The sequence below is a fragment of the Talpa occidentalis genome, unplaced genomic scaffold (assembly GCF_014898055.3).
Source record: "Talpa occidentalis isolate TD23 unplaced genomic scaffold, MPIMG_talOcc4v2.1 talOcc4.10, whole genome shotgun sequence".
NCBI classification, from domain to species: domain Eukaryota; kingdom Metazoa; phylum Chordata; class Mammalia; order Eulipotyphla; family Talpidae; genus Talpa; species Talpa occidentalis.
Window position 1 is genome coordinate 18,513,371 of NW_023600993.1, and position 24,869 is coordinate 18,538,239.

A 24,869-nucleotide genomic window follows, 5' to 3' on the forward strand; every position below is an offset into this window, starting at 1 on the left:
TTCCTTAAACAGGTACAATGGAAATTCCACTGCTTCATGCTCCCTTCAATTTTCTAGGTAACCTCCTGGGCTGAATATCTTCTGCGTGCTCCGTGAGGTCAGTCTCTTCCTCTCCATCCTGCATTATGACTTGTATGAATGACTTACATAGACAGCACTGGAACTTCTGGCTTTACGTGTAGTCAACGAGAAACACAGGTAAGAATTTGGAGGGTGAGGAGAAAATGAGATTGTCTGCAGGATGATTATGCCCCTTGATGGAAGACCTGGGCTCCCATAGGTGGTCGGCTCCACTGAACTACCTCCCCAGATTTCTATAACCTCTGTCTTTCCTCCCTTTTTGGTCTTGGGTGTTAAGTCTCCCCCATCATACGTAGTCTCCCAGTTTGATTTCTTTCAATCCTATTTATAGCTCTGCAAATTTTTAATTTTCATTAAACTCTTTTCAGAGACCACATTTTCCCTGCCAAGACACTGACACACATTTACCAACCCACCTTCTATGTGGAGTCTGATCCTATATTGCTCAGAGAAGCCTCTGAAATCAGGTGGGCATAATCCTTCCTTCTGATATGGAAATAGCTTCATATTTAAAGTTCCCAGAAAGAATTAAGTAATTTCTCCTTATTTTATAATATTGTGCTATCTTCTTTTATTTTCCATAAGGAAGTGTTTTCAGTAGAAGAGCTTTTCAGCTTATCCCAGGTCCGGGGTTGGAGGTGGGCTTCCAGAATGTATGACAAATGCACAAGTGTGTCAAGCTGTGACAGTCTGAATGGACTGAGATTTCAAAAATCTTATGAAAGGGAAACTTTGAAGTGCCTTATTCAAAGGCAGCTGAAGCTTTTATCATCAGAGGAGGAGATTCTAATATAGCCTGATAATTAGTATAGAGTGGGGGCTTTCACCCCTCTGAGGAATGAGATGCCATGCTGGAATGTTCCCTGAACCCAAATGTGGTGGCACAAAAAGCCCAGGTCTCATTCCTGAAATTTATAATGATATCAACTATAATTTTATGAGATAAGGCATCATTTTTAAAAAAGGCTTGAGCCCTTATAGAGCTATTCAAATAACCATTGAGTCATTTGAACTGAAACAGGAGTTAGTTCAAAGTGGCAGTTCATAAATTAGAGGTGCTGCTGTTTCAAGGAGAGGGCATCAATGCCAAGTGGAGGGTCTGAGGCACTAGTTACTAAGTTATTGCTATACTCAGACTGCAGCAAAGTGGGGCCAATACAGGCAGAATCTGACTTTTAACTTAACTTTAGAGTGTAATTAAAGGCCATCAGGCACATACCAAACATACTTTATGTACATATTTGCTTGTTTACTTATTAATTCAACATATTTATTTCTTAGTTCAAATAATGTGGTGGAGTGGGAGGATGGATAAGTAACAAGGCAGGCTGTTAAGGAATTTCTCCAGTTTAATGGGGAAGGCCTCAAAACGGAGTCAAGTCTGATGTTCAAGTCTTTGTGCCAGAATGTGATGGGGCCCACAAATATAGAGGAAAAGGGCCCAACTGTGGGCTTAGGGCATGTGATTTAGGCAAATCACTGAAGACTTTGCCAGAGGAAGGGATGTGTGAGCTATTCCTTGTGGGGTGAGTTGTGGTAGCTTTGATGGATGAGGTGAAGGAGAACTTCCTAGCAGAGAGTGCAGGGAGCTTTGCTGCTTGAGGAAGGTAAAGTCCAGGGAACTTCAGGTGCTTCTGTAGGGCTAGAACATATTTGTGAGGTGGCATGGAGGAGGTGCCTGAATTTGGGGGATAATGAACATTGAAAGATTTAGCTTTAATCCAAAGGCTAATAGCCCCATGCTTGGTAGGCATTCCTATCACGTGCAGAATCGGTAAAAATGCAGATTAGTGACATTTTGATTGGTGACATTTTGATTCAGTAATTCTGGGATAGGATTATGGAATCTGCATTTTAAAAAGCAACCTACAGACTGTATTTTGAGAAATTGCCCCCACTGGAGATGAAAAGCTCTGGGGAGAGTTAAATAGAAAATATCCCAAATAGCATATCTGTATGGGCAAACATTTGTCTTCCTTTTCATGCTACTGTTGTGATTTGACCCTCATTTTGTGAGAATAAAGGAAAGTTGAGGGTACCGCTGAAATGATCCATTGTTGAGGTGTTGCAATGTGTATATGATCCCCTCTACTTGGTCATCTGAGAGCTACTTCATGTTGCCATTTATACAATTGATGTAGATCCCAAGCAACTCCAAAGTATAATTGCATAGATTTGCAATATCAAATACAGTGTGCAATGGGATAATACAGTGTTTTATATAAAAAATTATAACCAGTTGAAAGGGAATAGCTATTACCTGGAGACCAGGATGAGGAGAGATGAGCTTTGAGGGCATTTACATTTCCTAGTAACATGAGGAAAAATATGAAATGTGTTGAATTATGCATTTTGCACTGTTTAAGAAAAAGTGCATTCACTTATCAGAGACAAATATTCTCTGATCTGATGTTCAAGGAGGGATGTCAATTATAGTTCTGTAAAAAATAGAAAATGTGTTCCTGTTATGAGAAAGTGGCTTATTTTTTTCAATCTTAGATACCCAAATGTGGAAAGTAGCAGGAAGTTCATAGTTTCACTTATGTAATTTTTGGAAGATAGCACAAAAATGAACCTGGAGAAAATACAATGTTTTGTTTTCTACTTAGGATTGCAATTACACAAGACTTCCCATTGTTCTAACAAACAATGTTATGTCTTTGTTGCGATACATAAAGTTACTGTATAAAAAGTTCTGAAAAACAGCTGAGGCAGTTGTTGGTAGCAAAGATCATCCAGATGAAATGATGATCATCCAGATCACAGTCTGTATATCTTTCACCTCATAAAGTTTAAAGCTTAATATACAATACACATGACCTATAAGGGTAGGGGATGTGGGCATAAAATAACAAGTACAATTTTTGGAATGAAAAATAAAAAGAAAATGCAATCGAGATAGTACAGAGTCAAAAAAAGCTATAATTTATTTGTAATAGTAAGACTCATACCTTAATAAGCAATCATTACATAACCACAGAGATATTTGTAATGGATAGATGAGTAGATGGAGTAACAACTGGAGAATATAGGGATCTGGGTTGGCATTTGTGTTACCTTTGCTGTGTGTGCCCAGAGTTTGAGCCATGCTCCTCATCCATTTGCATCGTGTCTATGGCTACTTTCACACAACAGTGACAAAGCTAGATATAACAGAGAATGTGTTATTTGTAAAGCCTATACTATTTATTATCTAGTCCTTTACACAGAATGCCAATCCCTACAACAAATGGTTGTATGAATTAGTGAGAAGATCAGGTTGGTTTCTGTATAGTAGAACCAAAATTAACAATGGCTTGAAAACATAGATGTTGGGCCTCCCTGGTGATGCAAGGCTTAAAGACAGCACTTTCAAGCTATTTGGCAACCACTGCAGCATGAGTTCGATCCCCAGCCAGACAGTAACCCACATGGTGCGGCAGACCTCTCCTTTTCTGCTCCCACTCTGTCTGGTGAATCCTCTCATGCCCCACACCTCTGGCCTATACCCCAGTTCTTGTATGCATAAATAAAATAAATCTTAAAAAATACAGACATTTATTCCTCTCTCAAATAGAAGTCTGACCTGGGAGGGTAGCCCCACTTTAAAGAGAACCCCATTTCTCTGCCATTTTAGAAGGACACTAAACCTATGGGATCATCCTCCACTTGTGCAACCTCATTTAACCTGATTAATCTCCTTAAAGGTAGAAATACAGTTTTACTATAGTCCATATGTTTGACATTAGATTGTCTGAGTCTGAAACAAACATTACATTTGGGGAAGTTAGTTTACCAGTCTAAGCTTCAGTTTTATCTCAAATGGAAGTGGTCATAGTATACAAGGCAAAGTTTTGAGGGTTAAATGAGACAGTTTACCTAAAACACTCAGCATAGAGCCTAACACATAAAAAATAAATAGCTGTTATTGTTTTTACACATTGAATATTTATATTACAGGACTGATAAAAGCACTGAGTTCTCTTCAACCCATAACCCCACATCTTGAAATCATCTAGATTATAGCCTTCATTTCCTGAGTCCCACATCCAGGATCTAGCAAAGCAGGGTCAAAGGATAAGAAATTTTTTTGGTAAGAGTTTCGGATGACTGCACTTTCCCCAATGAACAGCAAGAGTGAGAGAACATTGTATGGAACAGTACGCATAACAAAATATTAGTTAGCAAGAATTTCCCAGACCAGTGTTTCTCAATCTTTTATTCATTATCTCTTTCTCCCTTAAGAGGACTTTTTAGGCACTTTTCCTAATTAAAATTTTTAAATATCTCAGATACACTGTTTGACTTATTATGTGCTATATCTGTTCTTTGTATTTGAAAAGAAGAAATTTTTCACCCCCATAAAGACACATTTTCAACCCATGGAGGCAATATTCCAAGTGTATGGCCTAGGCAATGCAACCCAAGAAAACACCTCAAAATCATTTTGTCAACAACTTTATTCACTTTCTTTACAGAAGAATATCTTAAACAACATGGCTTGAGGAGCATGTGTAAGATAAACCTACTAGTCATTGTCCATCGTTGTTTTTATAACAAATAAAATTAATTGAATAATTAATTTAATTACTTTTAATATATTTCTTACACAATTGCAAGCTCTGTAGTGGCAGAAACATGTCTACCTTTGTCATTGTTAAATGGGTTATTATATAAAATAGGGACTCATTCTTTCTTGAGCATATTAATGGGGATTTTAATGTCCAATGGGAAAAGAGGACAAGACACATAAAAGTGAAAGCATTTGAGGGAATTATGTCTAGTAAAGTATGTCATAATGACAAAGGCTAATATTTGATATTTTGACAAATCAAAATACTTATAAAAACTATGGGATACTAATAAAGAAAAACTTCTGAATTAATAGAGATGATGGTGAAAGTGTCAAAAGTATATAAGAGCTGGTGGTGAAGAAAAAAATTGGAAAAAATACAAAAAAAAGTAGAAAGTAAAAAAAAAAGGGGGAGGGAGACAGTTAAAAGGGAAAAACATCTTCCATGATCCATGAAAGTACCTCTCAGAATTATTTGGAGTAATTTCTACAAAAAACAAATAAAACTTCATGAGTTTATTTAGAATTGTGCATGAGGAGCAGCAAAAGAGAGGTGAGCTGAGATTGCCATGGTCTTTCCTGTACTCAGTAGAGGTTTAATTCTTCCCATGGGGAGCTTTCTAGAGAAAAGCTTGAGGATAGAGTATGTCTTGTTCATTATTAAATGCTATAAGGTCTTAACTCAATCTCTTCTAAGTGGTGCTTACATATTGTTTGAATTATGAGTTGATAAGATAGAAAGCAAGTTTTTTTGAAATGAGAGAGATATAAATGTTCTTACTTTTTTCTTTTCATTTATTTAAAGATATATATATATATAGATAGATAATATATATTTAGATCTTTTAAAGAAGCTTTTACAAAAGTAACATTTTATATTTGTAGAATATTAATTTTGGCATTAATGTTTTTTTAAATTAATGTTAGGTCCCTATCTTTCTTTTCTCCCCCACATTTTATCTAAAACATTAGAATTTTTTTCATAAAATAGATTGTAAAAATCCAGTTCTTACTCCCTTCAATGATAAAAAAAGGGAGATTAAAAAAATAAAAATGAGTCTGATATATCAGTTCTCATTTTTGCTACATTTTTGTGACTGCCATGGGAAGACTATAAAAGCTTCAAGTCTGATTTTGGTGGATAAATTCCCAACAACTGCCCCCTCTAGGAGTGATCAGTATTATGGACAGAAAGGGGGTATTTCTTCAATGTGTCCATTTGATTTTATTTTGTGAGGCAACCACCTTTGTAACCCGCACTAACATGTCAGAAATGTGAAACTGTCTTCAGTTCACTGCCCTGTAAAAGATGCGTGGCAAAAAATAAAAATTAAATAAATAAATAAAGCTAGGAATGCCTGAGTAAGTCATTTTATTTTTTATGATTCAAGCCCCAAAAGGTCTTGAACTGTCAGATTTATTGTCTATCCAATTTTATGACTTTTAGTTGTATTTATTCTTTGATGTTTACCATCAACTGTGCCTACGTGCGCCGTGGTCTGTGGGATTTCATATTGCTAAATCATTTTTTAAGCTTTAGTTGTAGCTTCTATTTAGCATCAATCCCCTGAGACATGCCATTAACATGAATCATTTTTGAAAGTGTTTGGTGCAATATGAACTCCTTGTTGAGACAATCACTCATGGTGATGGAAAGAAATGATGACCTTCTCAGAAATACCCATCGCGGCTAAATAACCAAGGACAGGACTCAACGGTCAGGGACTTCTCATTGGGGTGCTCTCATCAACTTAATCATCACCCCCAAAGCTGGAGATAGGAGGTTAGTTAGCTTCCAGAGGGAAAAAAAGAAAAGAGGGGGACACGGGGAAGTAAAAATGCTGACCTAAATCATAGCTATTTTATCAGAGAGTCAATTTTTTCCTACATCCATGAGGTTATTACCACAGCAGGAACTTCTGTGACTCTCATCAACATTATTTGAATGCATTCTTCTCTAACACTCTGCTTTAAATTTCCAACCGTGTTTTCTTTTTAAAGAAATGTAATGAGGTTACCTTTGCAGATATGTGATTTTTCTTCTTAGTTATGTACCCACTTCCCCACAGCCTCCTGTAACCTCTGGTATTTTTTTTTTTCCTCAATATAAACTCTATTTTCAGCTGCTCGGCTAATAGATATCTGAAAATCTCATTATGGACTAAAAGCCTCTGAGTGAATTGACTATAATTACCACTAAGTTTTTTCTTGGTTTGTACCAAATGTTTAGAGATTTTCAAGTTATAAATCAGTATAATAACTTATGGCTATTCTGGTAGATTGCCATTCTTACTCTGCTTATGTTTGGTTCAGTGTGACCTCCAAATCTTCCATCTCCCCAGGCTTCCTATCTCCTTTCTGAGTACATAGTAGTCACTATGTACTATGATTAGGTTACAACATGCAGGTATGTACAAAAGTAAAACTGCCGCCCAAATATGACCTGAAGACTCTTTTTGTGAATGTAGTTTTAGTGGAACACAGTCACAACTATCCATGTATGACTTATCTTTGGCTGCTCTCTCACTACAGCAATAGTCAAATAATTATAATCGAAAATTCATTCCAAGTTATAGATACTTGAACATAACCCTACTCATTAAATAATTGTATTTTTTTTCTTTTGTTTACTGGGCTCTTAAACTAGAAGGCTAAATGTTGAGACAAATGTCAGCAAATTGCAGAAGACTGAAGGAGATAACTTCCAGCTTGACTTTGATTATTTGATTCAGTGATTTCAGGCATCCTTTCTGCTGTATTTTTTTTCTATTTAAATAGATTCTCTCTAAATTGGAAAATATGACATTTTGTCATAGATATGTATGTCAATTTCATATGTAAAGTTTTAATTGTTTCAATATAAACCATGCCTTTTAAATTTTTTTTTAAGATTTATTTATTTATTTATACAAGCACTGGGTACAGTTAGAAGTGTGGGAGGGTGAGAGAATTCACCAGAGCCAGAGTGGGGAACAGAACAGGCAGACTGACGAAATACACTGCTGAGGGGAGCAGCGGGCACGGCAGGAGAGGCCTGTTGTGCCATGTGGGACCCTCGCTGGGCCAGGGATCGAACCGGCGCTGCAGAGGCTGTGGGCAGCTTCTCAGCCCAGCGCTCAACCGCCGCGCCACCAGGGGCAGCCCCCATACCTTTTAATTTTACTTAACTAAAATTTGCCAATTTGTCAGAAAATGTAGATATTTTTGTTTTGATCGCCATTGCTTTTTTTTTTTAAGATTTATTTTATTTATTTATGCAAGAACCAGGGTACAGGCCAGATGTGAGGGAGGGTGAGAGGATTCACCAGAGACAGAATGGGGAACAGAACAGGCAGACTGACGAAATACACTTTGAGGGGAGCAGCCGGCGAAGCAGGAGAGGTTGGCCCAGATCTCCATTGCTTTTGATGAACTATGAGGTTGAATATTTTTTCCTCTGTTCATTGGTTGGTTATATTCATTATTGGTGAATTTTCTTCACATCTCTCATTGACTTTTCAAAGTAGGCTCTTGTTAAAATTCTTGATTGCAAATGGTTACACTCTGTGTTATTGTAGTATGAAAATTTAAATCACAATCTATACTCAGTCTCTCATGTAAGAGACATCCAGAATATCCTGAGAATATAGTGTAGTATGCATTTTGTGACTCTAAAATATAAAGAATGACCTCTGGCAGCAGAAATCATAAAACAAAGGGTAAGTAAACACTTCTAGTAAAGAAAATCTTGTATTAAGAATTAATATTTTATATCTCTAAAAGAAAGGCAAATTATATCAGCTCTCAACCAAACAAGGGATTTACAGTTACTTATATCCCATGATTTGAGCTTTTCTTTTTTTCCCCCTTAAACTCAAACGTGCTTTAGGATTCATGTGATTTTTATTTGACATGATGCAGTATAATTGAATGAGATACTTCCAGATGATAGATGCTTATGATTGAGAAGAAAGTGCTTTCTTTAAATTGTATCTGACTTATGAAGATAAATGGCTTGTTAGTATAAGTAGCTTTATATCTAGTCAATTCTCAAAAAAAGACTGACACTAAAATACCTAACAATGACAGCATATTTGCATGGTGAGTATGTGTGTGTGTGTGTGTGTGTGTGTGTGTGTGTGCACGCTCATGTCATGGAGAAGAGAGGTACTATGCATTTAAACACACATATGCATACCTGTACATATGCATACACACACTACCTAGAATGCAATGTTCCAAGATACAAGAGCATGCAGATACTATTTATAATGTTTATTTTGATTTTTAATAACCAAAAATAAAGCAAGCAAAATGATGAATCCCCTCATAGTGTTTCTGAAGAAGAATGAGAGCAGAAAGAGCACTATTGCACAGCATCTATGAGGAACAAGCTTCAGACCAGTATTGGAGATCTCTGTGGTGCTAATGGGTGAAAAAAAAGACAATAGAATAAAATTATCAGAATGACAGAAGGGGAATATTTCATCTTAAGAGTTTATGTCCAGATGATTTATCACTTAAATGTAAAGTCAAAATAAAGATATGCTCATTTGTGAAATGCCTCAGGATTTTCACACAGAGCTCTCCATAGATGTATTCTCAGAGGGAGCTTTCCAGAAAGTATACAAGATTCCAACAGATGCTATAAGATAATATATCAAAGTAAGGATAAGAATAATTCAGCAAAGCTTACTGTTTCTAAAGCAGAAACAACCAACCAATTATATTTGAAATGAGGGAATAAAGGTCTAGACCTGCTTTGTCCTGAAGAAGTCTCTGAGATTTGGAAGTTTTCTGGATTTGTGCTGCATTCAGCTACTGTGTACTTGGAAAGTGATTAGTGTGACCAGGAAACTCATTTTTACTTTACTTAATTTTGATGAACTGAACTTTAGAATTAAATACCCACCAGTGGCTGCCTGCTATTTTAGACAGTGCAGTTCCAGATGGTTTAACAAGGTGAGGTTGGAGTGAATAGAGAGGATGATGGAGATAAGAGACCACAGGGAATGAAGAACATATAAATGGGCTTTTCTAGCATAGGAGAAAAACAAGAATCTGCTCAGATGAAGAAACTGGTAGCACATAATTCAACGTTAGTGTATATCTTAATAATTGGGCATGAACAGTTGAAAACTGAAAACAGAATGCATAACTTCAAACCAGCAAATAGAAGTTCAATCAATCCAGCTTATGTAGAAGATGAAAAAGAAGATGAGGACACAAAGAGGCATGGTAAATAGGAAAAAAAACCCAAAATTCCATCGTATCAAATTAATATAAATATGACGTTTTAATTCACCACTTGAAGAGAGAAAATTTCAGACATTTAAAAAATACCATTATGTTGCCTACAATATATGGATTTGTCAAGAGGCAAAGTAATAAAGCGATATCGGGCTATTGTGCAAAGTATGAAGTAAATATCCATGAGTCCATACTGATATAAGTAAAGGGTGAATAATTTATTAAAATGAAGATAATTCCAAACAATAAATAAAAAAACTCTATCTTAAAGGAGGGAGAGCATAATTCCCCAGTCTTTAAGTGTGAGCTGCACATTGTAACTTTATTACAAAAAGTGTAGCAAAAGAAGTGGGAAAAGGAGGAATTAAGTAGTGGACAAATCTGGCAAACTCTACTATAGCCAGCTGCTCAAGGTCAATACTAACAGGCTTGAATCATGTTGATGTGATGGGATGAAACGTCATTTTGCAATGTGATCTTCCTCCAGAAGAATCATAGCCCATGACCAGCGAGGCAAATTATAATAGAGGACAACCTACAACCTACCTGAGCAGTTACCCCTCCAAATTGTAAAGCTCATCAAAAACGGGAAAAGTCTGAGAAACTCTCACAATCTCGAGGAGACGAAGGAGATATGGGGATAACTATAGTGTAGTTTTCTAGAGGGGATCCTGGACCAGAAAAAAAAAAAAAACTTAGGTAAAAAGAAAGGAAAACTGAAAAAATTCTTTTGTTACTAATAATATCAATATCAGTTTATTAATTGTATTTTACTAACATGTTGATAAAAGGGGAAATAGTAACAGGAACATATGGAAACTCTTAGTACTATCTTCTTGATCTTTCTGTAAATCTAGAACTGTTTCTAAAACAAAGTCTGTTAGAGAGAGCAACAAATGACAGAAGTAGCGGGAAAAGCAAATAAACCCAAAATTTACTTTGGAAATTTTAACACATTCAAGGGACTGATAGATCAAGTGAATAGATACCAACTAACACAGTGAAAAGAGAATGAGCATTCTTTTTGGTATACACATTGAATATTCATAAAAATGCAATTATATCTGGATCACAAAGAATCAGTAAGTGCTGGCATAGTTCAAGATTCACCTCTTCCTTTTTGTATACCTTTTTCTATATTTCTTGTAGTCCTTAAATACCAGCCATGTGCTGATGTTGTGCAGCTTGGGTCTCTCTCCTCACCTCCAGATTTGTTTATCTGCAGTTAATCTAAAATCTGCACTTATTTTTCTAATAGACATCATAAACTTGGCATGTCCCAAAATAAACCATCTGCTTTCCCCCCCACAAGCTTAGAAATAACATGATGCCTACAGTTGCTTGGAAAAAAGGCAAAGAAATATTCATATAATGAAAACCTCTTTACCTTACACACACCATGCAGTGTTGTGACACTCACTTTAAATTATCAATAGCATATATTTGTGTTTCACACCAAAATGAAACTCTTTTTTTGTAGCATCCTCACATTTATAGAACAAAATTGTCTTCCGTTATATTCATTAAGGAAAAAGATAATCAGGAAGTAAATAAAATAATGATAATGATCAAGAAAGAAACACAAGAATTTCTTCTTTCATTACACTTTATGTATAAAGTCATGTCAGATAAATAAATATCACAAGCTAAAAAAACAAAAAATAAAATAGAAATTATAACATGAAAAAGTAATAGGTTAATACACTTAATTATACATTTGTAAAAAAAAAAAGGACAAAGAACTTATACCTATGTAATATTTTTGTATTAATAAGCTTTTGAGTCTCAACTTCTTCAGCTTGTTAATTTCAGCAAAGTTGATTTCATACATTTATATTTATTAGAAAAGAGCTTTATAGCTATTCTGCTAGTTTATTTTAAATCTGTTGTATAACTTCAGGAATAGGTGGTACCCCACTGGTTAGAGACAGGAAAGGCTCCAAAGTGGACACAGGAAATTCTGAAATATGGTACAAATGTTCTCTCAAAACTGGTGTGGGCAGCTGAGTCTGTCCATCTCGAAGGTGGATAGTATAACAGTGGTTTTTCTGGAATACAATGTTTAGTAATGGATAAGAAAATAAAAATATGCTCAACTACACCTCTAATGTATATCATTCAAACTCAGCAGGTACTACCATACTTGTTCAGAATGTAGAAAAATAAAAGATTTTCTTCTCAGAGAAGTATTTTATCATGGCGTTATTTAAAATTGTAGGTTCATAGTGACAATGAAAACCAGACTGTTTTTTAAATCAGTTTTAATGTTGATTTTGACGCTCTACAGACAATTTCCTGCTGTATTGTCTGTCCCTGGAGCAGATGGTTTCAACCACAGCACTCTTGGGATGCCAGTACATATTACATCTAGAATCCCCGTGAAGCCATCCTGGATCTCGCTATCTGAGAAAATTGGTGATAACAGTAGTACCTGCCTCACAGAATCATGTGAAATTAAATAAAATAATTAAAGCACTTAGAAAGAAGAATGTCTTGAAAACAACCAGTCCTTAGTAACTTTCACTGCCTATTTTATGCTTAGGTTCATGGATGAAATTCCTTCAATAATTTCAATAAAACTTCTTTGTGAAAGAATCAAGTGGTACACAAATCTTGGAGAGACCCTGTATTATTTAATCGGATACATAATGCAACAATCCAGTAATCCTACTCTATATGTAACCTAGGAAATATCTTATATAGATTGATAAAGGATCAAGTATGAGGATGCTTATTAAAGGACTGCATGTTGTAGTAAGGAATAGGAAGAAACTTAGGCAACCTTCAACCTCTAAGGAATGAATGAATGAATGAATGAATGGGAGGTTAACAGTTGAGGCATGCTGTGGAGTAACTAGAAGCAATGAACTAGCCCAGGCTGCTCACCTGCAGAAATTTTGAAATGAATTCCTCAGCCCCTGTACCTGAATTAATTGGTCTAGGATGGGGATTGAGATTATTTAAAAGCTCCCAAATTGGCTTCAGAGTTGCAAACCATTGAACAAATGGGCAGACAGCAAGATGCATGCATACTTTACACTCTTGTAACAGTCAGGGTATACACTTAATATACACACACTCACAAACATACCTGCACATACAAGTACATATTTTTCAAGGAAATACATGTATCACCCAAAATAAATAGGGAAGCGTGATTGTCAGAGGGTAGTGGTGAATTAAAAGTAGATGTTGAATATCAAAGGGAGGGAGTAAATGAGAAAGAAATTTTATTGAAATTATGGAAGAAATTTTATCCTCTGAACCTAAGCATAAAATAAGAAATAACAGATACTAAGGACTGGTTACTTTCAAGACATTCTTTTTTATAAGTGCTTTAAATGTCTTATTTCATTTATTCCATATTAGGCAAATACTATTATTATCTCATTTTGCAGATGAAGAAATACAAGGCCAGAATGACATGTTCATGGCCAAGCTGCTTGCCCCAGGAAGAGGGCGCTAGTGCTCTGCACTTAAGCCCATGATAAACTGCAGCTTCTGATAAAGATGGGAAGAGAAAGGAAGTCAGAGACTGCCAGGGACATAGAGAAAGTAGGGAACAGAGTCAGAGAGGTATCTTGAGGCAGAGGGTCCATGCAACAGATCTTTTCAGGAGTTAAATGAACCTAATTTGTACCTTGAATCAGACTAGCTCTTCAAACCTTTAAAAACAGACATTTCTTAACTTTCACTTTTTACTTACTATCAAGAACAGGAAGTATGGGCAAACCTAGCCATTCAGAGGTGAAAGATGCAAAAATATGTGTTCAAGACAAAAGAACAATTATGAGAAAGTGGTACTAAGATGAGCAGAGAAAGACTAAAAAAGTTCCCGAGAAACAATGAAGAATAAAAAAAGGCAGAAATTAGATAATGTCAATGTTTTATTACTGTTGATAGGATGCTTCATTGGGATTAAAGTATTATGTACTGGGGTTCCTATTTTTCTCTTTGTTATTAATAACTATTCCGGGGAAGATATGTCAGGATTTCTGTTTCAGCTTAAATGTTCACTCACTTATTTTAGCATTTATTAGTGGATCTTGTCTGCAGCAATTATTATTTTGATTAGCCATATTTTGTTTTCCTTGTTCCTTCTAAACTCATTAATTGGAATTCTTCTGTAAAAAACAGAACATGTATGTACATATGTGTATGTGTGTGTATGTATGTGTGTACATATATATTTAAGCTTTGGCCTTTCAGAGTTTTTCCCATCTGTTTTTCACGCCCTATCCCATTGTTGACACTTCCTTGATTTTTGACTATATACTCTAGGTTCATCTGGTGTTTACTTAGTCCTAAAGCTGGACTCAATCATAGTCATACATCCAATCTTTTTATTTAGAAACCAAGATTTGGGAACTGGGTATGCTCATTATTACTCAGATACACACACAAAAATATTTTTTTCTTGGGTTTGCAAGTGTGTGCATATGTGTGTATGTGTGTGTAAAATATAGTACATAGATATAATTAAGTATTATGTATATTGTAATCCATGAATATACATCTCTATTAATTTCAGTACCTATCTGCATATATAATAATGATAAAGAATTCATATTGATATCACCTATTCCAGTCAAAATATATAGGGTTCATTTGCGTCTCCCCATTCTTAATTTTAACTTCCATCTCCACCAGTAAGAAATCTACAGTATATTGAGTTATATGCTCATCTCTGATACATTCATAAAGTAGTTTCGGAATATACAGTATATACAGTATATACAGTATACAGTATATACAGTAGCATACTACTCATCTATATAAAAAAAGAGGAAATCTGATCAATTGTAACATCATGGAACTGGAGAGGATTATGCCAAGTAGAATAACTCAGAAGGAGAGACAAATACCAGATGATTTCACTCATACATTAGAATATAAAGAAAGAAAACAAAGGAATAGATAAAATGAAGCCAAAACAAACCCTTGAAATCTGACTATAGAATTGAGGCTACCAGAGGGCAGTAAAATGGGGCAGACTTAATGGACTAAGGTGGAGGATTGTGCTTTTATGGTGGATTTGTATGGTAACATACAACTGAAGGGGTGTGAACCTATACCCTTAATCATACACAGTATTTTAAACCAATATTATCTTGATAAAAATAATATAATTAAAAAATAAAGGTGACCCTTCATTATGTTATAGCTGGAAAGGCTTCTGGAAAAAGACCCCTCTAATTTTAAGCTGTGTTTCTATATATTAATATGTAATGTTTTTATCTTTGGCCACTTAAGATCTTCTCTTTGTCTTTTGCTTTCAGAAATTTGACTGATATTCCTACGTAGTATATTTTGATATTTACTTTACTTGGCATTCTCAGTCCTCTTTGATCTGTGATTTAGTATCAGTAATTATTTCTGTAAATTCTAAATCATTATGTTTTCATAAATTTCTTTTTCCTGTCTTACTATTTCACCTTTGAACTGTTTGATGTATTTCCACAGCTCTTGAATGCTCTGATCATTTTCATTTTAACTTTCAGTCCAGATATTTTCTAAAGTCTTATTTTCCATTTTAATGATTCTTTCTTGGTCTATGTTAAGATGATGTAAAAGTCTATTAATATTCATTACCACAATTTTCATTTCTAGTATTTCCATTTATTTCTAATACATTTTGAATTTCTGGTGAAATTTCTCATCTAATGGTGCATGTTTTCCTCCTAGACCATTAGCACCTTTAACATATTAATCATAATTAAAATTAATTATATTATTCACATATCAATCATAATATTTAAATTATCTCTCAATTTCCGACATCACTATCTGGTTCTACCAATTTCTTTGTCTCTTGGCAGTGTGTTGTTTTGTCTTGTTTTTTGTATGTCTCATGATTTTTTAATATGTGACATCTTATGCAGGACAATAGAGAGTGATATAAATTCTTTTGAGGATACCCTTGTTTTAGGTGGGAACTAGTATGCAAATGACCTTTATTTCATATCTGCTTCACCCTCTGCTTTAGGTTTTCCCTTTGCATTGTGTCTCAGATAGGGTCTTTTCCATATTCTATTTTAGAATATTTTCAAATATCCTATTGTTGCTTTTTCCATTTATGTTTGCTAGCTTTATGTTCTTGTTCAATCTCAATTGTCAAGAGACATTGTGTCTCTTGGTGTGGGATGTAAATTCTCCTAAACCCTCAACTATAGTTCTAGGTCCAACAAACATTCCTGGTCTTTCCCAAAGATAGTTATCTTTTCTTTTCTCTTCCTTAATTATAGTAAGTTTTCACCATCACCTTCAGAGTAAGAGTGCTGGTTATCCTTCATTTCATAGAATATAGCTTTATTTCTGTAGACAACATTCAACCAACAGTTGTTTGGTTGAACATATGCCTCTTCTCATAGTGGCTGCTGTTTTTCTCCCCTAGGCCTGCATCATGATGCACAATTTTGTAGGCCCCACATCAGTCACTATTGTGAAGCATGATGGAGTCATGAAGGAACAGTTGACAAGGGTAGGAACTCCTCTACATCTTCATCGTCAGTGACTCCAAAATCTCTCACCAGTACTTCACCTCCACCAGTCCATGGACTATTCTAGCTGAATTCTTCAAATGAGTGTCCAGCTGCATCTGTCCTAAGTAAGCCCTCAAGTCCCATCTCTCTCCTCATGCATCTGTCATTCATTATGTTATGACTGATTGGTTTCCAGCAACATTGGCTTCCTAATGTATTCAAGAAAAGTCATGAACTTGCAGTTTGTTAAGGCTTTTAATTTTTCTTTGTCATTGGAAGCTTGTTAGCACAGCTTTTGAGATTTAAACATCTCAATAGAAGCTGGAAACTTCTGTTTCTTTGAAAATAATTTCTAAAATTAGGTTCAGACTAGCATAGGAAGGGCAACTGGAAAGAGAATTTTCAACTTTTTAGAATTAAGTTCTATAGAGCTAGAAGGCAGGCTACTGATGTACTTAAAAAAAAAACAACTATAAGGTTCTTTCAAGGCAAGTGTTCTTTTTCTGTCCTTCAGATGTAAAATGTTGTAAGAAATTTTACATTGCACTATCATGAAAAGTGGAAAATGTGAAAATGAGGAACTCTTTTATTTAGCCCAGGAAAGCAGAGAAAAATTTTTGAAAAAGTGAATCCTTTCTTTCTCTAAAAAAAAATGTTAAATGTTAAAAAAATGCCCTTGGTTTTGCCTTATGCTCACTACTATTTATATTCTCCTTGGATGATCCAATCACATCAAAATTATTAAGTTATGTAAAATTTTTATTTATTTATTTGTTTGTTTATACATGCACTGGGTACAGTCAGAAGTGCGGGAGGGTGAGAGAATTCACCAGAGCCAGAGCGGGGAGCAGAGCAGGCAGAAGGACCGAAACACACTGCTGAAGGGAGCAGTGGGCGGCAGGAGAGGTCTGCGCGCCATGTGGGACCCTCCTCTGGTGGCCGGGGAGCAGCCGGCGATTGAACCACCGCCGTGGAAGTCGCGGGGAGCTTCGCAACCCAGCGCTCAACCGCTGCGCCACCGGGGAGGCCCAAGTTATGTAAAATTTCATATTGATTTCACAGCAGAGAGTTTTCATTGCACATTACAATTTTATTTACGTTATATTGGTCATAGTCTTCACAAATCCCATTAGACATTAGTCGTTCATAGTTCCTCACATTCCCTGTGGTTTATTTAAACAATTCTTAAGCTCTTCCCTATTAGGGAGAACAATTCTGCTGTGCTCTCTTATGTGTCAGCTGCACTAACTGCAATGTTCAGAAGTCAAAATGCCCTACAAGACAGTCGCTGTGTCTTAGAAGACATTTTGTTGACTGTACATTGCTTCCAGTATATCTTTTGCATTTTATGTTAGCCTTAAGAGATTTGATAAAGGCTCTTTTCCAAATATACACGGTATTTTCCTGAGAAATAATTTTATCCATATCATTATAGCTACAAGTCCAGAAATAGTGATTTTTAGAAGGAAAAAGTGGGCCTCTTTCATTATCCTATGGGATCTGGCTTACACAATGAGGTGGAGAAATTTCTTTTCTCATGTGGTATGCATATACTGACAGGTGACTTAATACCAAGGTCACCTGTTGGGAATATAAGGACATGATCTACATAGGAGGATCTGATGAGTGTCACAGCTTAATCCATGAAATGTGACACCTGAAGGATGAGACAGTCTAGTCTAAAATTTGTCATAATTGTCATCATCATAGAGGGTGATTTGCTTTCAAAAACTTATATTGATGCACAGCTGTTCCCTCCTCCTCCACCTATCCCTCTTCCTCTCAACAGTTTGGAGCATTGGGCATCCTTTGTACTCTTTTGTACAAAGTCCTTTGTGCTCTCTAGAAGAAAAATGTTACAAATACACTAGGTAAAAATAGCTCAGTAAAAGGTAACGATTGACATTCAAGGTTTAACAGCCTTTCCTTCCTCTAACATCTTGCAAAAGATATAACACTGCATCATTGGCCGAATGACATACCCCTAAGCATTTGAATTTTTTAAAGAAGGTCCTGGGATAAAAGAAAGTCATTCTGCATCATCACTTGAGATTGTGGTATTTAAAGGTCATCAGAAAAGCATCCTCCTGACACGTAATATCAATGGCAACCTCTTGGTATATGAGCTGATGATAATATGTTGTTAAAAGCATTGTGTGACAAATGGAAATAAGAATGTTTGTCGTCAAATATTTTCTGCTGCTTGTACAAATGGAAAAGATAAGGTTCATGGTATTTATTTTCTGTCTCCTAGTATATGTGAACATTCCTATCAGAGTTTTATCTTTATAGAGGTAACTTCTGTTGAGATATAATAACCTTGAGTGGAGTTCTTAACTACTGGTAAGGTAAATTTTAGTTTGTGACCAATGTCAAAAAACAACAACAATGAAATATACTTCTGAATTGGAGTGACAAAGGATAAATTTTAAAAAATGAAAAAATATAGTTATATGTGATTATGTACTCCCATGTACCTCTGGGTGATATGGCATTGCCTTTATAAAATCATCTGTAACAGTTTAAATTTTTGTGAAATGTTAAATGATACAAATTTTGGATGATCTTTAAATGTGGATCTGTGAATGCCAGAAAGAAATCAAAGGAAATGGGCAAGTGCTATAGAAATTAGGAAAAATATAAGACAATTTCAATATATTGTCCCTGACCAATTGCTAACATTTGTTAAGTTCTATTTTACATACAATAAAGTTTATTTCTGCAGACAAAATTAGGTTGCAGTGGGAGGGTTGTGAGATCAACCTGAAATCAAGTCTTCTTTGCTGATCCCTGAACATAAAGGAGCACTCTGTTAACAGTGATAAAAGATGTGAGACTGACTTATGGGGAAAAACATTTAATCAGGGCAAACTGCTGGTGCAAAAATGGTATAGCCCTTTCCTTGTGGGACATCCACACATATATGCACACTCATATTCATCCCCACAATGGCTAACTTTCAGTATTAATAGCTATAGTGGGGAGTAAAAATAAAAGATTCTAAGAAGTCATTACTGCTAGTATTAACAGAACTACTTTTTTGTCTCAGGTGCTGTAGCAGATATGGAGAAATTCTTGCATAGTTGACTCTGGAAAACCATCTTGAAATGTGATTTTATAGTTTATAGATATAAATATTTTCTGAGTTTTTTTCTTCCTTCAAAATGTGTGAGAATCATTTGCTGATAAATGCTATTGATTTTTAATGAAGTTTTACTAGTTCATTTAAAGTAGAATTAATATATAGTATAAGTAATTTATTTTATATATACACACACAAAAGTATATGCATTATACATACATAAACACAAATGTCCCAAATAGTATTTCCTGTGTTCATTTTTGCATTTATTAATTGTTAGTGCTTTTTGTGGAAAATAGCTAACTTCTAAACATTTGCTGTAATGTAAATATTATTTTAGCTACCTACTATAAGATTGTAAAATTCTTGGTTAAAATTGATGATATTTGGCAAAGACAGCAGAATCTCGTTAAATTCAGTGGTGAGAATTATTCATCCATATTTAGTGGCAACTGGATTTTTACTGATGACGGTATTTGCCAAAGATCTCTGTTAGGAAATTAAAGCTTACTGTAAAGGAAATACTAATTTTCTAAAAGGAACCTTAGGTAAGGGGAACAGATCATGTACAAGTGTGAAATCAAAGTGCATTACTTGTTTTGAATTTTTACAACAAGAAAATATCAAATAAATGTTACTTTGTCTCTTGGCAAAGATTTGTAACCCATAACTACATTGATACATGTGCTATGTCAGTGGCAGCAGTGAAATTCATAGTATTTTTATGTGAAATGCACTGTTTTATTGCATTAATTCACATTTAATGTGTACACAGTAATAACCATAAAATATGATAACCAAAGTTATATATTTTCTTCAGAACATTCATTTAGAGAGCTTTCAAAAGAGTCTGAGGAAATTAAAATATCAGTCAGTTTACCTGCAGGATATAGAGCAAAAGCAAAAAGCAGTATAATATCTTTTATAAGCCACCCGTTCCTCCCCATATAATGTTCTTACTTCTGGCTGATAAAATACAATAGTCATAACTCTGTACATATTTTTTTTAACTATGGTACACAAAACAAAGGTTTCTGAAGTGAAGGAAAATATACCTCCATCAGTAAAATTGCATTACTCACTTGATTACAAGCAGGAGGGTTGAAGGCACAAGAAAGCAGTGAAGGTAGAAATCCCAAAGCCCCTTTCTTGGTAATGGGCCGTAGAAAGATGACTCCCATAAAGGCAGGAAGTCTCTCATAAGAGGTAGTTGAGGCCCAGGGGATGTTGAGAAATAACAAATAACAGGTGCCCAGAAAACAACAAAAATGAAAAATCTTGGTCATATTGTAAAAAAATAAAGCAACACAGCAGGATATAATGTTCTAAAATCATTGATAGAGGGGTCCAAGTAATGATCAAATTAAACTTAGTAAACACAAAATGGTTCTAGAAATACAGAAGGTTTCCTATATATTCTTGATTATCTTCTCAGATTTGAATATTCTTGCTGTCCAGTAGTCTGGCCTAGTAATCAAACAGAAGTTAATTGTTCCAGATTAAGGCTTACTTTAAGAGCCAATCCACATCCTGAATCCTTCAAGAAGACTCTCATGGTAACCACAGCACCTACTGATCCTATCCTTTGTTGAATTCCTATTGCCTTTGTATACAACCTTTTATACAGGTTGTTCATTGATTAATTCTTTTATTCTTTCACCACTAATGAAGTACTTTCCATAGGCATAGCTTCAGTTTATCACTGAGTTATGTTCTAATTAAGACATGAATGGAAACAGTATATTTATAATTGGATATGTTTGTCATTATTTAAAGTAAACTTAAAAAATACAAACCATACATACATAATTTAACCCAAAAGAAAGTTGTAACACAGGGAGTAAAACATTTCTCCTTGTTACAACTTCTTGTTTGGAACTTGACTGACATTAAAACATAAAACATCGTAGTAGATCTTGTTTTTTGTCTTTATCTCAAACCCATCTCCTCTCCTTCCTGGGTTCACAGCCAGATTACATTTCTGACATTCCCTGACAGTTAGATTTGGTCAGTTGAGTGCAATCTGACCAGTGCAATGGGAGGAAGTGGTATGTGCCACTTCCATATCTGGTCTATAAAAATGTCCACACATGATCCTATCCTCATTTACTGTCTGCCAGCTGGATGTTAATGACCAGGACCACCATGGAAACCTTGTGTTTAAAAGGAAGCTATGGAAACAACCCAAATGCCCAAAAATAGATGACTGGATCAAGAAGGTGTGGTACATATACACAATGGAATATTACTCAACAATCCAAAAAGATAAACTCATGCAATTTGCAGCAACATGATTGGAGCTGGAAGGGTTCATGCTCAGCGAAATAAGCCAAAAAGAGAAAGAAAAATACCGGATGGTCTCACTCATAGCAGAAATTTAGAAGACCTAAATAAGGGACCAGGAAAAAGACTAATTATAATAAAGTAAAAAATCAAAATCAATAAGCAACTGTAAACCAGAGACACACTATGGGGGGGTTAGGGAGGAGAGACTAGGGTCAAAATAAGGGATTGTATGGGTACTATAACGAAGATGAAAATGCATACATTGTGCAAAAATGAAAAATGATGTAAAAAATTATAAAATAAATAAATCAATAAATAAAAATACATGTTCTTTCAAAAAACCTTATATTAAACATTACTATTTTTTTTAAAGGACAGAGCCTCCATCATCCTGCAAGTATATCATCATCCTGCATGGAGTTCATGCAGTCCCTTATATACTTCATGCAGATAACTAATTGTTTTTAATGTCTAAGCAGAACTGAGTTTATTGTTTGCAAGAACTGTTATTCATTTAAACTATTCCTTATGGATAGGCTGTTGAATTACTAGTGGTGTATGTTATAAATTATACCACAAGTAGCCTTGTTATTATGTCTCAATATCTTAGGGTAAATTTCAGCAGCAGAATTCTGAATCACAAGTACATCCTTTTAAAGCTGATACAGGCTTCTGCCACTATCTGAAAGTAGAATGTCCCTATTTGGAATGATTTGGTAGGTTAACATTTGGTTCTGGGAATGCTATTATCATGAATTTGTCTGGAAAAAAGTTTTTGAGCATTCCCAGGCCCAAAATAACCTACCAAATCTCACCAAAATAGGAAAATTCTACTTTCAGATAGTGGTAGAAGCTTGCTATCACTTTGTAAACTATTCTTCCTTCAAATTATTTATAACAACTTTGTTTTCTCTAATAGTATTTGAACATGACTCTATAGTCACATTTTTATGACACTTAGGTATTTTTTTCCAGCTTTGTTGATTAAAAAATAGACTTTATTTCTTGGCTTCACTTTTTTAAAATGTGGGCTTTTTTCTTTCTTTCTAAGTGAAGTTTCATGTTATTTTTTAAAATATTTATTTGTATGTATATTTTACATCATTGTTCATTTTTGTACAACATATGCTTGTGTGCTTTCTCCTCTCAGTCGTATTTCCTGTAAAATTCCCACCATCTGTTCACCCATGAACTATCACCACGGTCTCTTGTGCTCATCTCTCCCCTGTTTTGATCCCTCTGCATCACTCTCCCTTGTAATATGTCTCTGATTTTATTTTTTATTTATTATTTTTTTCCCTGATCCCTTATTTGGTTCCCCTATATTCCTCCTATAAGTGAAACCATGTGATATTTTTTTTTCTTCTGGCCTATTTCACTAAGTATAATCCTTTCCAGCTCCATCCATGTTGCTGCGAATGGCATAAATTTATTTTTTTGATTGCTGAGTAATATTCCATTGTGTATATGTACCAAATCTTCTTGATCCAGTCATCTATTGTTGGGCATTTGGGTTGTTTCCATATCTTAACTATTGTAAATAGTGCTACAATAAGCATAGAGATGCAGGATTCCTTTTGAATTAATGTTTTTGTGTCTTTGGGTAGATTCCTAGTGATGGAATTGCTGGGTCATATGCTATTTTTGAGGAATCTCCACACAGCTTTCCATAGTGGTTGGCTCAGTTCCTACCAGCAGTGTAGGAGATTTCCTTTTTCTCCACATCCTTGCCAACTTTGTTGTTGCCTGTTTTTTTTCCCCATTTTAAAGATTTATTTATACAAGCACCGGGTACAGTCAGAAGCGCAGGAGGGTGAGAGAATTCACCAGAGCCAGAGCCGGGAGCAGAGCAGGCAGACTGACGAAATACACTGCTGAGGGGAGCAGTGGGTGGCAGGAGAGGTCTGCGCACCATGTGGGACCCTCGCCAGTGACCGGGGATCGAACCAGCGCTGCAGAGGCTGCAGGCAGCTTCGCAGGGCAGCCCAGCGCTCAACTGCTGCGCCACCAGGGGAGGCCCTGTTGTTTCCTGTTTTTTAATGTGGTGTTCTCACTCGTATGAGGTGATATCTCATTGTGGTTTTGATTTGCATTTCCCTGATTATAAGTGATGTTGAACATTTTTTCATATACTTGTTGACCATTTGCATTTCCTCTTTGCAGAAGTTTCTTTTTAGCTCTTATGCCCATTTTTTGACTGGATTGTTTACTTCATTTTTGTTGAGTCCTGTGAGCTCTTTGTAGATATTTGTGATCAGTCATTTATCAGTTGTATTGTGTGAAAAAATTTTCTTCTAATCAGTGGGGTGTCTCCTTGTTTTGGTTAATGTCTCTTTTGCTGTACAGAAGCTTTTTAGTTTGATGTAATCCCAGCTGTTTATCTTTTCCTTGACTTTCTTTGCTTTGGGGGATGAGTCTTTAAAGACATTATTGAGATGTCATGTAGTATTTTTCCTATATTTTCTTCTATATATTTTTTGGTTTCATGTCTTATGTTCAATTCTTTTATCCATTTTGAATTGCATTTTTAAAATTTTGAGTAATATTGTATATCTTTTCATATGATTTTAACCATTTATATTTCCTTTCCTATAAAGTAAATGCTCGTACCCTTTGCATATTTCTCTAAAGGGTTGTATGGCTTTCTCATTTTGATTTATAATAGAACTATAAGCTGTTTAGTAGATTTGTTAAATATTTCTTGGTTTAACTTTCAGCACAAGAGTTAAACACATTTGAACATTTTTGTATAATTTATAAATACTTTGCATTTTATGCAAACAGAAATGGAGCTTGAAGGGCGTTAAGGTCAAACAACCAATACATGGTAGAACTGGCTAATGACTCAGAATCTCAAACATGAGATCCTGTGTTTTTCCCAGGTCATCACTAACTTTTATGGAGTGGATTCTATGAACACACATGCTGTGTGGCTGAATCAAAAGTTCCTTTTACAATCATTACTATTATTATTCGTCATCTACCTTTCATTACCAATTATCATCAAGTAACTGGAATGAATGTTTTTAGCAATTAAATGAAATGGCTTATAAAAGTATTCTTGTCAGGCACCTACAAAGACCTTTGCAAATACAAGTTTTTTTTTTTTTTAACAAAGAGTATAGTTTATAAAAGTGTCAGGAGGGCTAGTAAGTCA

General features: G+C 35.2%; 1 protein-coding gene across 5 annotated transcripts in view; it reads left to right on the forward strand.

Moving 5' to 3' along the window:
* The window catches only part of RARB (retinoic acid receptor beta), an 885,139-nt gene that overhangs the window by 182,962 nt on the left and 677,308 nt on the right, over nt 1–24,869 (forward strand). For all 5 annotated transcript variants that reach the window (XM_054692829.1, XM_054692837.1, XM_054692832.1 and 2 more), the window contains 3 exons: nt 58–198; nt 450–548; nt 16,257–16,469. The gene's annotated coding sequence lies outside the window, so the exon portion shown is untranslated. The remainder of the gene's footprint in view (nt 1–57; nt 199–449; nt 549–16,256; nt 16,470–24,869) is intronic.